The sequence below is a fragment of the Triturus cristatus genome, chromosome 2_1 (assembly GCF_964204655.1).
Source record: "Triturus cristatus chromosome 2_1, aTriCri1.1, whole genome shotgun sequence".
Classification (NCBI taxonomy): domain Eukaryota; kingdom Metazoa; phylum Chordata; class Amphibia; order Caudata; family Salamandridae; genus Triturus; species Triturus cristatus.
This window is the reverse complement of record NC_140581.1, coordinates 530,690,793-530,706,408: the sequence shown is the minus strand read 5'-3', so window position 1 is coordinate 530,706,408 and position 15,616 is coordinate 530,690,793. Positions and strand designations below refer to the sequence as shown.

Sequence of the window (15,616 nt, the reverse complement as noted above, 5' to 3'; positions counted from 1 at the left end):
GTAGATCTTAGAAAGGTATATACATAGAACTAAATTCTTTTTGAATGTTATGATATTTTTCCTCAAAGAAAGTGTAAATTTGTTCACAGAGAATATGTAACGGAGGGATATCTTTAATTAAAACCTTTGGATTTGTAAAAGATTTAAACATTTTTGGAAATGGTTTTCTGATCCTGTTGAGCATCTATTATCTTTTTGGAAAGATACTCTTTTTTTACTAACTTAATTCGTAAGGGATAGTTTTTTCGAGCTGCTTGGAAAAGGTTTAGCTCTTCTGCTTTGTAGGCTCTTCTCCACTTACATTCTAATTGCTTGCACTGGAGGTGATGATCTGCTAATGTCTGCATGTACCAGGGAGCTGAGGTTTTAGACATTTGCTTGTTTGTAGTTTGAAGTATGGGGGCTAATTAATTGCTTACCATTGTTATCCATGTATTGAAGCGCTGAAAATTAGCCAAGGAATTTCCTGATGGAATTGATGTGGATGCTAGTGCCCTATGAGGCAGCTCGGGGTTTGCTATCATCTTAACCCATTTGCAACATGATAGTTAAATTGGGCTTTGATTAAGGGAGTGATTTGTACAGGAAAGTTTAATAGTAAATGGAATTAACATATGGTCTGACCAGACTTGAGGGATGGGAGTGTTGACTGTTGTGGGTAAAGTGTTTGGTGGGCTACACAGGAGGCAATATCTTAGCGCTAACAGTCCAAAAATGTCTCTGGAGCTCAAATGAAGCTACACCACATGTGCAGGACCAGAGGGGCACGAATGGGGGTCAGAAACTCACTCAGTAGAAGCCAGCAGCACATCCGTTGAGGAACAATTGGTGGGTCCGTCACGTACTAAGTGATGTGTGTGTGGCTTTCCATGAGGAATACACAAAGACCAACTGCCATCTACTCTCAGTCATTGTGACCCAGAGACAGGCTGTAGGCACTAACTGGCTTAGGCAGAAAAATGGCAACTTTCTAAAAGTGTCAAAATTGTAATCAAAAATCCAAATTTAGCACAAAACATTACAATTCTAAAGACACCAAACATGAACTGTTTTCCTGTTCCCATTTTGAAGTTTCAGCTTATTTAATGTAATAAAGTAATTCAAATGTTTTCGTATGGGAGAAGCAGGTCTTGAAGTATTGAAAAATGAATTTACGGGTTTTCAACAGCAGATTACGTAAAACTTAAAATTAGATGTCCTACTTTTTAAATACATTGCACCCTGCCCTGTGGGCTGTTTAGGGCCTACCCTGTGACTGGTATCTATTAAAAAGGCAGGTAAAGCCTGGCAAAAGGTTTATTTTGCCAGGTCGACATGGCAGTTTAAAATTGAACACACAGGCTGCAATGGCAGGCCAGGGAAATGTTTCAAGAGCTACTTAAGTTGGTGGCACAATAAGTGGTGCAGGCCCACTAGTAGCCTTTCATTTACAGACCCTGGGTACATGTAGTACCATTTTACTAAGGACTTGTAAGTAATTTAAATATGTCAATTGAGGATAAGCCACAATTGTCATGTTTTAAGGAGTGAACACACACACTTTAGCACTGCTTAGCAGTGATAAAGTGCGCAGAGTCCCAAGACAACCAAAAACGAGATCAGATCAGAAAACTATGGAGGTGTAAGACAAATAGTTTGGGGAAAGACCGCACTAAGGTTGATAGGTTTAACACACTCTATCTCAGCATCACCACCCTTACTGACCAGAAGACCTCAGGTCATTCAAAACACAGAAGCCAGTGTAAAATTCAGGCTCCTACCCCACAAACACACCTCAAAAGAGCTCCACTGGTTCCCCGGCCAAAAATGTGCTCTCTATAAGTCCCTCACTCACACGTACAAAGCCTTGCACAATCTAGTCTCTCTTACCTCAAAAGCCACATCAATTTACACACCCCGACTAGAAACCTATGCTTCACTGTTCTCCTGCTCACACAGAGCTGCAGCCATGCCATCTTGTACCTCACACCCATGACCTAGAACAACCTTCCCCTACAAATCAAAGCTGCCTCAGTTCTTCAATTCAGCAAGAAGGTGAAGACGTCGCTCTTTGCTTAGACCTAAGACTGCCATCTCAGACCCCTCCTTTCAAGCTCTTGGATCCCCTCGTGGGTGAAACATGCACTCCACAAATAGTGTTAACATAACATACTGTCAGGGTTGTTTTCCATATAAAACATTATGTGAAAGACCATTTCCTACCATATCTTCAAAGGCTGGTCTTTCTGGGGTTATCCACTATTACTAGATAGATAGATGTTGGAGAGCGTGTGGATGAGAAATGCCACTTTAAAGGCAGAAACACATCTTGGTTATCCAGTCACTTGAAACCATTCCCTTAGTGCAAACACATTACTTCTAAATTTCAGCAAGGAGGGAGGGGGTGAGGGTTGCAAAATGTGATGCAGTAACCGGAGAGATGGAAAACAATGGAACAGAACCAATCAATCTTTCAATTGTCAAAAGCTACACAATGTTAACAGCAGTCGATCTAATTATGGATAGTAAGAACAACACGAGAAATTGGTAATTTTTAGTTTCTGATGCCACAGGCTCTATTGTGCACATATAAAACAAACATTTACATTACTTATGTTTCAGGTCCTGGGTCACAAGTTACATGCTTATTATCCCCGAGAGATTATGATGGCACAAGGTTAAAATGTTTGTTGTGACATTTACCGTATTGAATTATCCAGTATGTGGGTATGATTTCCACGTACTATATGTTGCATTGCTTTTTACACAGCAAAATGTTATGAAAATTGGTTTAACTGAGATTGTATAAGATAATAAAATCCATTTTGTTACAGTTTGAGGCTGCTCCATGCAGTTTACTGTGTACTATTGGCCTATAACAGTCCTCCGTGTCATTTGTGGACTTTATATCTCACCCAGAAAGGAATGGCCGAGAAAGGAAGATGGCGGATTGACTGTGAAGCTGAGAGGCTGCGCCCAGAGTTGCTGCTGCATCACCATGTCTCAGAGTGGTGTATTGAAGGAACAATCTGAGGCAGCGGTGGCTGTGCAGGCAGTAAACTCTCAGCCACATCAAGTTTTACTGAACATCTGCCAAGAAGACCTGAAACAGCAACTAATTTCAGCTCGGGGGGACTCACTTGAGCGCCAGCTTGACTCTGGAAGTGTGCAGGGGGAGTGGCACCAGTATGGTTGGACCTGGGGGTGCAGATACTCTTGCACTCCCAACAGAAGCTGGCTATAGCCTCCCCCAACCACCACCAATAATCTCCCCAGCTGTAACACAAAGGATACCCCGAACACCACTAATTGTAACATAAATTACTCTGCCCTTGATGACGGGGCAATGCACTCTGAATCGACCAGCTCACCGCCCAGCCAAACGAAAGGCAATGCTAAGACTAAGACTACAAGATGCTACAAAAAAGGAGTCGACAGACAGGGTGATTTACTAGACCTACGAGATGGCAAAATAATTACTGGTAAGCTGGATATAACTAGCAGCCCTCTTTGTAAGTGGGTAACGGCAAAGGGCAAAGTGAAAAATTTGATATCAAGACTCTCTGGTATGGGATGTCACTTGAAACGTATGTCTCAAGGCACCAGCCAATAATTAACTCCCTCTTCTAAGTCAGATCTGATTATAAACAGTGGCCTGATAAAGGCGATGGCTGGCTCGGCTTCCCCAACTTCTGTTGCCACTGTGGGTGAGGGTGAGCGGGCTGTCTCAACTATTGGACCGGTGGAATTCTCTGCTGTGGTGATCATTCAAGCATTGCAAGCCCAAAGAGAAGAAGCTCAAGAGTATTACTTAAAGGCCAGGTCTGACAGTTTAGCAATTAAACATTCTCTTGCAGAAGTCAACAGCAAAGTAGCGGCACTCACATAGGATAGTACAGAGCTGCAGCAGCGAGTCGCAGATACAGAAGAACATGCTACCAGGTCTGTTAAAGTCTCTAAAGCACATGAGAGCCAGCTCACCTTTCTGCAAGGGAAAATCGAGGATCTAGAGAACCGGCAGCACCACAATAATCTCAGGCTCTTTGGGGTGCCAGAAGGCGAAGAGGGAACTGATCCTCGAGCATATGTAGTGCAATTATTTAAAAAAACCTTCCCTGATTTGGCTGACTGGAATTGGGACTGCCAAGTGCAGCCTGCGCATAGACTACCAGGAGTCCTCAACAAGCCTGTAGTTCGTTATCCATGGTCAATTCTTATTTATTTTGAGAACTTTCTTTTGAGCTAGGCAGTCTCCATCAAAGCTTGGCCTACTGCTCCTATTCACCTGGATTCCTTTTCTATCTTTGTTTGATTGGATTTTTGTAAGAACACTATGGACAGGCGATGGAAACGGCACACATGTATCGATCCATCAAAATCTGAAGGGACACAGTTTTTTATTTTGCAGGAACCAGCTTGTTTAAAAGTTAGAAAATATGAACAAACATAGTAGGTATACACAGAGCATGATGCCCAGCAGGTTTTTGTGGTGACAAGGCGCTAAATAATCTTTAAAAAAAGATAAGATATTAAGCTCTTGATTAGGGGGAATAATCAGGCATATATGAGATGGGGCAGCCAATGTGTACCTATTTGAAAGATTAGTAATGTTTAAAAATATACTCTTTCTTTCTGATAGCGATTCTTATATTTATCTCTCGATGTCTTTTCTGTTTTTGTAACTTTTTTTTTCCGCACAGATTTGCTATAGACATGTGTGGTGGGGCAGCTCTCTGGGTGTGATGGCTCTCGAAGGCTGTCCGGCCAGTGACAGCAGCAAGGGGGTTGATTCTTTTTCCACAGTCACAGGAGGGAGGGTTGGGGTGATTGGGGATGGGTTTATACTGAGAAAAAGCACGGGGATACGAAGGGAGAAGGGCAGATTGTTGTAAATAAGAAAAAGTTTATAGAAGTTTTTACAATAACTGGAGATATCACCTATAAGGATTATTAAAGGAATTTTTTTTTTTTTTAGTAGAATCAATGATGCATGATCAATCTCTGAAACTGTATGGCTTCACTTAACTGTTTATACTGGAACGTCTCTGGCTTAAATGCTGGACGAAAGTGTCAACGTGTCCATGAGGAATTAAATGTGTATAAGCCTCAGCTTAAATTACTATCAGAAACTCATTTGGCCTATAAGGATAAGGGATTGTTTCGATTAGATGAACTGCTATCTTAGCTAGTAAAATACTTACACAGAAAACACATAGGGTATTAACAGATCCTAGGGGGAGATGGGTAATTGCTCAGCTGGAAATACATGGTATAAAATACGCTTTAGCAACTATCTACAGGCCTAATGCTCATGACCCTGAGGGTTTTAACTCGTTAATGCTAATACTATTGAAATGGCAAGGGGTCTTAATAATCATGGGTGATTTAACTGCATTATGAACTAATCTATTGATTCTGCTAGCCGACAAATGATCGCAAGGATGACAAAAGTACGGGCATCTATTCTAGAATCTATTCATAATGTAAAAGATGTATGGAGAACTTTTCCACCCTAATCTCCCAGGATATACATATTATTCATGTCCACACAATCAGTACTCCAGGATAGATATGGTCTGGGCAAATGATATTACATTTCAGTCAGGCACGATTGAGGTTTGTCACAAAAAAACATCGGATCCTAACCCTATTGTGTTTTGTTTCTGAACACAGTCGTAAACCTAGGCGTTCCTTTTCCTTCCTACAGTATTTACTAAAAACAATGAGTATATGTTACATATGGAAAAACTACTAGAAGAGTTTCTCCACTTTAATCTTAATTCAACCACTTTTGGTACCATTTGGGATTCGGTGAAGGCATATATGAGAGGTATCACACAACAATTTATAGTACAAGATAATAAAACTAGAGATGCCTCTATTAAGGCTACCTGTTTAGTGCTCGCTAACATAGAAATATGCCAAGCCACAGCCATTAGACAAAATGACCCCAGAAAAACACAGTTTTATATTGACCTTGTCAAAGCATGGGCGCTACTTGAAGGGATACTAAAGGAGAGGGTAGCCGCTTGCTATAACAAATATCGTTCCACTCAGTACGAATATGGTGAACAGAAGGGTAAGATACTTGCATATCATTTGGCCGATCAAAAGGCAAAAAATTTAATAAAGGCCATTAAGGGCGTGGATAATACACTTCATACTGAACTTCATATGATACTCAAAATGTAATAGTGCTTTATGAAACTCTTTATGCTCAAGTAGATCCAATAAATGTAGAGGAATTCTCTAGGTATTTAGGGAGGGCAGCACTTCAACACCTACAAGAAGATGCCACTGCCCAGCTGTCTACCGAAGTTTTACCAGAGGAAATTTGTGTTGCCCTGTAGTCACTACCTTCAGGCAAGGCATCGGGGGATTATTCAATCCCTATTAAGTTTTTTAAAGTATTCAGAAGTATTATAGTTCCACTGCTAGCCAAGGTTATACAAGAGATAGGTGACACTGGTAATGCACCATTAACCTGAGATACCACAAATATCATATTTTTTATATTTATTTCGCTCAATTCCCCTAAGAGTTACCAACTCCTTTTTAAAAAATACTAGAAGGTGTAATAAGCAGATTCATATGGGAGTATAAGCGAGCACGTCAAGCTATTAAACGTATAAAATACCCGTATAATCAAGGGGGCCTTCAGCTTTCCGATTTTAAATTATACTACTGGGCTTCTTTTATGGGCCGTTTACATAGCCTTCTTTCAAGTGAGGGTCAAGATTTTAGCCATCAGCTCCTACTAGGCCATGATAGCCGTAGGTTTCTCAATCGGACTCACAAACCAAACTACTTTAAGTGAGTTTGTTTCAAGACACTCAGGAATTTGGTCACTATATGGCAGCAAATTCTTTCTAGATATTCTCTAACAACATATCATGACAGGTTCGGATAACCCATTACTACCTGGGATCTTTGATGACAGCATCTCAAAGGGGTGGGCTAAGCTTGGGTTTGAAAGACTGGGACATCTTTAAGTCTGCAATGGCTTTAAAACTTTTCAAAGTTTACAAAATATGTTTGCACTCCCACGCCAATATGATAAGTATTTACAACTTAGAGACTTTTTTATGAGATCCCAGGGGGACAAATCCGTACCAATACATGATATATTGACGTGCTTACAAGAGACACCTCGGAAACATGCAACCTGTATGGCATACCAATACTTGTGTCAGGATAGAATTGATCCATGCTTACAGTTAGCCTCCAAATGGAGCAGAGCGTTGCAAATAGAGGTTACCCCCACAGCGGTAACCGATGCACTTATAATGCTAAAAGAAGCTGTATTCTCAATTAATTTAAAGCTCCAGCAGTTCCAGACAATATGCATGTTTTACTACACCCCAGAAAAAACAGCTAGCTGGGCAGAGTTAGGCGGACAATATTTTAGTAACAAGACGAATTGTCCAAAGTGCGGATTATATGCTGCAAATATTGCACATATGTTAGCTACATGCCTATTGCTATTGGCATTCTGGCAGGGAGTTAGAAGCATCTGTAAAGTTCACTTTGTCTTAGATCTGGCTTTTACTACACAGGAGATTATGTTGGGATATAAGGCAGACCTCAGCCTCCCGCGACGAGCAATGTTTGCTAATATTTTAGTTACCACCAAGGTAAGCCATTTCAAGGGCCTGGATTTCTTCAAAACCTAGTAGTATTGCAGAATGGTGGGCTATCATGGTGGAGATTTTCGAGAGCTAAAAGGCTTTGGGTAAAACCAGAGGTGTACGGTCACTGTTGAAATGTAATGCTGTTTGGCATAGAATGATCAAGGATTGATATAACAAAATGTGATTTTTTTAAATAAATTGTTATATTTTTATGAACCTTAATTACTGCTCTAGATTTATATATATATGCTTTTTCTTTTAATATCTGTGATATGAACTCCTATATGTGAACCGGCAATGCCATACTGTTTGTTAATTATTTATGGACTATGCTTATCTCCTTTGTGCTAATAAAAAACTATAAAATCAACAAAGAAAAGCAGAAGGGAAAGGCCACGGGTGCCCAATGTGTTCATCCCAAAGTTGTCCACATCGTTGAATAAGCAGAAAATCAATCAATATGTCCAGTAGGCACGAACATGCATAATTGATAGATAATGAGCTGAGAGCATCAGGCGAGGACAACAAAAAGGTTGGGAAAATAAGGTAGGAGGAGGGTTTGTTCAGAATCACTCAAACACTGAGGCCGAGGTAGGAATGAGAGCAAGATATAGCTTTGTCGGAGATTTGCTCCCTGTGACCCTGCTGCCTGGATGTGAAACACTGTGCAGAGATTATTTCTGGTTCAAAACATGGACCACCCCCCATGTCATGGAAAAATCAATTCAGGATATATATTCAAATGCTTCGGGCTAGCAATTGATTTATAAAAGTGTTGACAACAGCGGTTTGAAAGGTTTCAACTAAACTGCATCATAGCGGGGTGTGGCATTACTGTCTCATGATGTTCCCTTATACAAGCTTGTCCCATGTTAATCTATAATCTGCATTCCGGTAACGACATTTCCTTATATTACTCTTCATAATTGTATCTATTATTTCCTTGAAGCTATAAAATAACTTCATGTAGTCAAAGACCACTCTTTCCCTTTCTTTACCGCCTTTCAGAACTGCTATTACTCCGGTTGTGATTCACACTTTGTCCGTGATGATGAGTAAGGAATAGTGATAATTAACGCATGCAAGGGCAAATAGTTCATTACTTTAATGAATGAGTCAAAAAACACTTGTTATCTTTAGCACCAATGCTAAGTACCACATGTCTGTAGTCCACGTGTGCTATTTAACAAATGTTCTATTTACTGCATGTGATATTTACTGCATGCAAAAATAGTGCATGTGGTAAACACCACTCAATTACAAGTGTGAGAGGTCATTTAAAACAGTGGAAAATACTACCTTATAATATCTCCAGTCAAAGGCAGATGGTCAAAATTCACGAAAGTGTACGGTATGAAAGAAAAGCTGTAAAACAATAGAAAAATACAAAGATCAACACAATAATGTAAAACAACACAATGCATGCACTGTTTGAGCCAAAAATAATAAAACTTTACAAACACCTGCATATAGGGCCAGACCTACATTAACAGCCATGGACAGGTGAATCTCTCACAGGTTGATTGCAACAGCTAGCACTATTGAATACACCACCATGGATGCAGCACTGTTAGACCACTATATCATGCTATGCCAGATCCATGTTCTCCTACAACAAACCATGGAGCATGAGCATGGAAACCAATTAATGCCCTCAAATCGTTCAAAAACAAAGTATAAGAGCCTGGATTGACAGAATAAGGCTGGAACCCCTAAACATGAGTCAGCTTGAGATCAAGGATACACAGGTTCAATCAGTGCACTATACAAAACAAATTTCCATCATTACGGATACCCTGGAGCTCAATATATGCACTGCCATCCCCCATTCTGAAAATGCTAGCAGGACTAGAATTATGTGCACCAGACACTAGACAGTTGGTTTGGTGCATGGCAGTTCTTAGTCAACCTTTCTCAAAATACTCTGCTAAGTGATTGATGCTTTGCAGAGAGTGAGCGAGCAGCAAATACAGTCCCCTTTGGGCACCACACAGCAAAAGCTAGCAAAGCAAACTTCTGTGCTACAGCAGGGTTTCCTGATAACCTAGGGTCAATTGGCTGCACTTATGTACATCTGGTTACCTCACATAGACAAGGGCAACTGTTCTAAAACTGTAAAATCAAACACAATATCAATGTGGAAATGCTGTGTGATGTGATCTTTGTATGCTGAACAGGTGTGTTTGGGGCTCTGGGCGAAACCACAAAGTTATGATTCTGATGAGAAGCAACATTAGTGACACTGTGGTAACACATAACCCTTAAGGTACTGGGCAGACAAGTCCACCATTCATCATCAAGATTACAATGGGTTATGAATGTTGTAGTCCAATCTCAATGCATGTCAGCAGTACCATTAGAGGGTTGTTAACCCCTATGACATATATGTGATCAATGTGAATATGTGTAACAAATTACACCAGCCACTCTTCACAGTGATGATTCTCAGCCTATTCAACTTTAACAACCACATGTACTTCGATTACAACTCTTATGACTGTTGCCTTGGTTTCCTCTGACCTCGAGACCTTCTTTAATGACTTCCAATCCAGACATGTTGAGGATGGTCATAATTGTTTCTTCCCACTGCTTAAGGTAGAGCTGAGGTGGAGAACTACTACCCCTTGCCATGCTTTAGTACTTGTGCTTGGCACCTTGCTTACATTTCAAGGTTTAAAATCTGTTTTTAATATTCTCAGAATCATGTGGATATGTTTATTCAGTATTGAGTTTGAGCATTACCTCCTTCCACAAGAATATATTTGCTTGTTTTGGTGGCCTCTTCAGCATGAGATTGCACATTAGGCAGTCATGGTGTCTCCTCAACTCTTTGGCCAGGACAGCCAGCTCAGTATCCATACATTTGTACTTCCTTTCCCAGCCTAAGCCCATGATGGAAGAGTTTGACAGGTTTCTACCTATGATGATTGAGTGATATCAGTGTCTGTTATCAAGGTGCATTGTCCTAACAAAATAAATGTCTGTACACTCACACTCAGGGGTAAGTTGTTGGTGTACTTTTGATGCATCTTATGGTCCTTTTGTGTGTTGCTCTGGCTATTTCTGTTCTCTAAGGATTCATTTCCACACTCAATGAACTTCAAATGCCTGAAAATGGCCCTTCCTGATTTTTTGTGCATGTGCTATTCATCAGGTGTGGTGTTTAGCATATGTGCTAAATAACACATTTGGTATTTACCACATGCTCTAAATAATGCACATTCTCTATTTAACGGCGCTCTATAAAAGCTCATAATCAGTGTTATTTAACACGTTATTTACCGAACGCTGTGGTATTGGTATGTGCAAGCTTGTTGATTTTTACCACCAAACTCATTGTCAAGGACATTATGGGGCATATTAAAGCATTGGATTGATAAAACAACATAGTTGGCTGCACCTTGAGAAAGGTAAACGTATGTCCATCCTGAACGTTGCCACACCAATGCAAAATTTAAAAAGTAAACTTTGTTTTGGAGCAGGGTCAAACTGGTCTATAGGCAGTCTGGCAGTGCCAAAATGGCCGGTCAGACAGGATAGTGTAGGCTTTTTTCTGGCTGTTCATGGGTCTGGTTTACTGTATGGGAGGCCAATTTTTACTATTGATTTCCCCAATATCACCACAAACCATGCCTATAGCAAGCACAACCACATTTGTGGGTGTAATTTCCATTGATGTGCTAGTGACAGGACCTTGGGAAAATCCCTTTGCCTGAGTAGCACCATATTCCATACATTGAAAAGTGAAACAAAATAAGTTTAGTTCATTGCTTATAACTAAAAAGTAAAAAGGTTTAAAAATTGATTTGTTCACTTTTTTATGTGCAAAATTGTGAATAATGAGATCCTTTCCAGCGATTTTAATATAAAGGACACTCTTGGATGAAGGAATTCAAGCAGAGAAGGGCAATGCTGGAGTTGTTCTTTGGAATGAATTGAGTGACTTCATTTAAAAAGGTGGTTGATCATGCTACTTGATTTTGATCCCAGACAGCTACCTGTGGCTAGTATTCAGATGCTGAAATAAAAAGATTTCAGATGTTGGATGGATTTTTACAAATGCTCAGAACAGCAGAAGAAGGTGTGTGGAATCACGTTGTCATCTGTGGGCACCACCCTTCTTCCATCTTGCATCCATTAGGCCCACAAAAGTAAATTTTTGTGAACTGGTGCTGGTAACTTTAATGACCAGTAGACTAGTATTTTTCACAAATCTTCCACTATGCACACTCATTTTGATGACCGCAATCCACATTGCAAACAGTTATGTTTCTTTACGTGATGTTAGAAAATAGCCAAAACAGTCAAAAAATATTAAATATGCTATAGCTCCAGTTGGCTCTAGTCTGTGGACTTAAAAAAGCCGGCCAGTAGGCAGCTTCAATGCGTGCTGCTGCTGAACTTCAAAAAATATAATCATACTGCTACTATCCACTGCTTGTGCTGAAGGAGTTAAGAGGGTCTACCCTCTTTGGACTGAAGCGTACATAAAACTGGTGCTCATGAGGCGCACCAATTTGCATTTTGATTGAAGTCACCAAATTAGATGTCCTACAAGCTGTTGTTGTGAAGGATGCTCATTGTCTGCACTCTAAAGTGATGAAGTTGATATTAGAGATTTTGCTACTGAAATCTTTCTCCTTTGTGCAACCATTCAATATTTAATAAACATTCTGGGGTTTCCTTCATTGCAAACATGTAGAGTGGAGAACTATCTTGCAGAGTTATTTTCATCTTGTGTCATCAAAAGATTCTGAGCTCTCCTGTTCGAGTATATTTTTAACTTTTGATGTAACTCACTGGATAAAGACACAGTGAGTATAACTTACTGCTTTCAGAAAAGAAAATGTAGGGACAGTTGACTGGAAAATTTAGCAAACTCTACTGATTCCCTCACCTCTGTCAGAACATTTAGAATTGTCTAGTATCAGACTGCCAGTGTTGGGTCCACTGAGGTAACTTGAATCAGTCATAGGGAGTCCACTGAGGCAACTTTAGAGAGCTGCAGAGAATACAAATGAACTAGATGGTCGGCATATGTACTTAAGTTCTTCCTCTCAACTCTATAGAGTCTATCTTGAGTTTAAACGCTACTTTAATGAGTTGGGAGGATCTGACTGGAGATCTTTGTCAGACTCACAGACACCCTGACTCACCCTTGATTTATTGAATAGTCCTCAAAAAGTAGACATAATTGGTAACCCATTTCAAGGAAAACTACTTAGTAACTCTCAAGCCAATTACCATTGCTGCAGTTGCTAAAAATGAGGGGTGGGCAAAATATTCTGTTTCGCCCGCAGAAGTTGTATAAAACCACACATTAAGTCAAAATATATCTATGTCTAAATAAAAGAATCCATAAAGAGGGTGGTTAAGGTTAGAATTTCTTCCACCAACAAAGGAAGGAGGATGGTTCAATAGAGAACTTTTAGCATGGGCAAAGGAATCAAGTTAGAGTCCACTAAGTAAAAGTCCATGTGCATGGGCAAGGGTAGTGGAGCAATAACCAGGAAAGTTTAGTTCTGGCCTCTCTCCAGGCTGCTCCGAATCATCTAGCTGGCAAATTCATCAAGAAATGGAAAAAGGCAAAGAGCATGTAAAGATATTCCAACAGCCAGACTGAAACAATGGAAGTGAAGGCCCTCCTCCTCCTAGGAAAGTCACTTTTTATGGTCCAAATTGCCCATTTGTGACATTAGTTGTCACCATAAGATGGTCTGACTGTTCTCTGACCATTCTTCCATTCACCAGGTACAAAATTGATAATCCAACATATTTTATAGTGTTGCTCATGAGAAACAACTGTCCATTCCGTGCTCACAGGTTAGTTGACAAATCATTTCTTTACTTTGTTACTCTTCTTGGATTAGGTCGAGAGGTTGAGTTCCCACCAATTCACATACAATGAAGTACTAGAAAAGTGCCTTATTGATTAAAGAGTGCTTCATAAACAGAACACATACAGCAATATTTGAGGAAACATAACAAAAGTCCATTACACCAGGCTATAAAATAATGCAGCCTTAGGAAAATGCTAATTCAATGCATTTTAAAGTTAGCATTTCTTTTTTAGTAAAATAAACTTATATTTAACTTCAAGCATAACAAAATAAATCAAGCAGATCATATATGAAAATAATTGTAACGTTGTCAGTGATTATTACACAAAAAATGTCAACTCTAATTATGGTCTACTTCCAAAATTTCAAAAGTACCTACGTGCAAACTATTCCTAAAAATCATTAAAATGAAATTGTTTCAGAAATCTAAGACCCTACTAATGTTAAGCACTTATACTGAAAGTTACAGTCATGTACCACATTGCATAAATCTTTTGCACCACTTTATATTTTGTTACGGTGCATTACAATGAAGGCAATAAAAATGCTAAGTTTCATTATTAATTTTCATCTTTACTTTGTTAAAAAAATAAAAGGTAATCAGCTAATAAACATGTTAAATTCATTGTTTTAATAATCCTGCTATTTCTACAACTCCATGCACACTTTTATGATTCTGGTACGTCAACTTTTCTCAGTTTCAATGTTGTTTTTCTAGACATGTGCAAAGTGCACACTAGAGTTTTGATGTCTTAATCAATTTTTGTGTTGTGTAAAGAATAATAAGCTTGTAAACTGTAACAGGTGTACGCAAGGTGGCTGCTAGTGTGGAGATGGATCTTCTCAATACATTTTTCATAGCTCTTTTATGCGACACATTTCACACACATACATTCCAATGATTGGTAAACCACAGCAGAGAAGGCATAGATTAATTGGATCCTTTTGACTCAGTACAATTGCCAACTTCTAGTAATGACAGTTAAGATGCAGCAATCACCTTTGCACGGGACAATAGATTTATTTCAGGTTTATATTGATATTACAATGCACACAATTTTTTGAAATTCTTGTGGGATTTAGACTCCTCTTAAAGGTTTGTGGCTACATGCAGCATTTTAGGCACTTCTCTGCATGTATGTTAACTAGACATTAATCACTGATTATGTATTGCTCACTTGTGTTTGACATCCTTCATGAACAGTAACATGTCAATGTTATTCAGTTTAGTTCTGGTGTTTTCAGAATCCTTCTTTGTGCAAAAGGATGTCTCCACTATACCAACAGAAATTGTGCTTAGTCAAGAGACCTCGAATAGAGTTGATGTTAGAGGGTACACAGATAATAACACATTAAAGTAGCTCAAGATAATAACAGAGGCTATTGGACAACATTTTTGTTTGGACTTTGTGATTTTAATCAGACACTGAGCCCCTGAAAGAAGAGCCCAAGCAAAAAAGAATACTGACTCGTTCAAAAATTGACAAAGCCACTAGCAAAATAAAGCAATTGATTGCATAGGACTGGCCAGTCTGTCACTTTGGCATTATACAGGTAGGTCACAAGTCAGGGGCTGTTTTCAGAAAAGGATGCGATGCCATGACCCAACTATATCCCTATGACCCCACAGAGCTTAATCCTGCCAACACATGTTTTGCCACTCAATGGCGTGCACGCCTGACGCGTTTTTCAAGTCTGTCCTTTTGGTCCTAATCGCATCTTCAGTGAGTAGATATTCATGCTTGTTTAATAGCAAAGTGGCATTGCAACAATTTTGAAAGAGTGGTTAATGTCTTTCATTCGTAGCGGTCCATTCCGGTCCCTGCTGTAAAACTTGAAATAGCAAGAGACACCTGTACAAATGGATTATCCCAGGCAGCTCACCTCTCGCATGACAGAGGAGTACATAGAAAAATGAACTGCTTTACAGCAGAGTCAAATATTAGGAAGCATTTCCAATACTAATAATATAGGATTGCTTGAAAATGATTAATGTTTAAGGGTGGAAAGCTTAGGAAGAAAAGAAGCCAGAGTAAAGATAAGGACTGGTTTAATGAAGAATTCCAGAAGTTAAAGGAGTGTATAAGAAAAGGGGAAATAAGCCTTAGATTAAAGTGTGATTTAGAGGTGTTTAATAGCCTTCAGAAGTTAAGGAAAATATACAAA

At 39.4% G+C, this 15,616-nt stretch overlaps 1 protein-coding gene across 1 annotated transcript in view; it reads left to right on the top strand.

The window, feature by feature from the left end:
* EDIL3 (EGF like and discoidin domains 3) overlaps positions 1–15,616 on the top strand; it is a 1,529,327-nt gene that overhangs the window by 209,768 nt on the left and 1,303,943 nt on the right. The window lies entirely within an intron of this gene.